General features: G+C 49.0%; 1 protein-coding gene across 1 annotated transcript in view; it reads left to right on the top strand.

Moving 5' to 3' along the window:
* Positions 1-1,227, top strand: part of LOC117945904 (atrial natriuretic peptide receptor 2-like) — a 24,231-nt gene that overhangs the window by 21,910 nt on the left and 1,094 nt on the right. The gene's annotated exons all lie outside the window — the stretch shown is intronic.

Raw genomic sequence — 1,227 nt, 5'->3', positions numbered from 1 at the left:
GGATACAGCTACAGTTAAGTTAGAGGGGATACAGCTACAGTTAAGTTAGAGGGGATACAGCTACAACTACTTTAGAGGGGATACAGCTACAGTTAAGTTAGAGGGGATACAGCTACAACTACGTTACAGGGGATACAGCTACAGTTAAGTTAGAGGGGATACAGCTACAGTTAAGTTAGAGGGGATACAGCTACAACTACGTTAGAGGGGATACAGCTACAGTTAGGTTAGAGGGGATACAGCTACAGTTAAGTTAGAGGGGATACAGCTACAGGTAAGTTAGAGGGGATACAGCTACAGTTAAGTTAGAGGGGATACAGCTACAGTTAAATTAAGACTTCTTTTCCACCAAGTCAGTTCTGGTGCTGGTTCTGGTGCCAAATATCGAACCGGTTCTTTGCTTTTCCACACAAATAAACCTGGCTCTGGGCCAAGAACACGGGTTCCAACTCAGCACCCACGTAGTGCTGGTCTAGAGATAAGAACCGGTTACGTCAGGTGCTGGGGGGGGGGGGGGGGGGGGGGGGGGGGGGGGGGGGGGGGGGGGGGGGGGGGGGGGGGGGGGCGGAGTTATCATGACGTTTGAAAACAAAAACGTCTGGCGGCCATTTTATAAACCCCAGTCAGCTGTTAACCATAGAGTGCTGTTAATGTTAGCTTTGGACCTGGATGGGAAACCAGAACCACCGTGGTCTGGGGAGGAAACCACCGGTCTGCTGGCTCTCAGGCTGGGGAAGATCCAGCTGGTTCTTAGAGAACTGGAGTAGAACCAGCACCAAACTGGCACCAGAACCAGAACCAGGGGTATGGTGCGTTGCTCAAGAGCACCTTGAGTGCCCAGGAGGTGAAGTGGCATCTCTCCAGCCACCAATCCACACTCCATACTTTTGTCCTCGCAGGGACTTGAACCGGCGACCCTGTGGTTGCCAAACCAACTCCCTATCTGACCTACCGCCACCCCAAGAAATAACTGTGAGGATACGGTTAACTAGCAGTTAGAAAAATAAACTGCATAGCCTTTTTTTCTTCTTTTACAATGCAAAACAACCATTTTTAACAACTATTTCTTTAAAATTTCTGTTTTAACATTTTAACAATGAACTCCCCTCCCTTTCAGTCTTAGTCCCAGTAATGTCCCCAGCTGATCCAGATTTGAGTTGGGGCACACATGTAACAAATGTCTGTGCCAGAACTCATCAGCGTCTCCACTTCTTGCGCAGACTGAGA

The sequence above is a fragment of the Etheostoma cragini genome, chromosome 6 (assembly GCF_013103735.1).
Source record: "Etheostoma cragini isolate CJK2018 chromosome 6, CSU_Ecrag_1.0, whole genome shotgun sequence".
Taxonomy (NCBI): domain Eukaryota; kingdom Metazoa; phylum Chordata; class Actinopteri; order Perciformes; family Percidae; genus Etheostoma; species Etheostoma cragini.
This window is presented reverse-complemented; position numbering and strand designations above follow the sequence as displayed.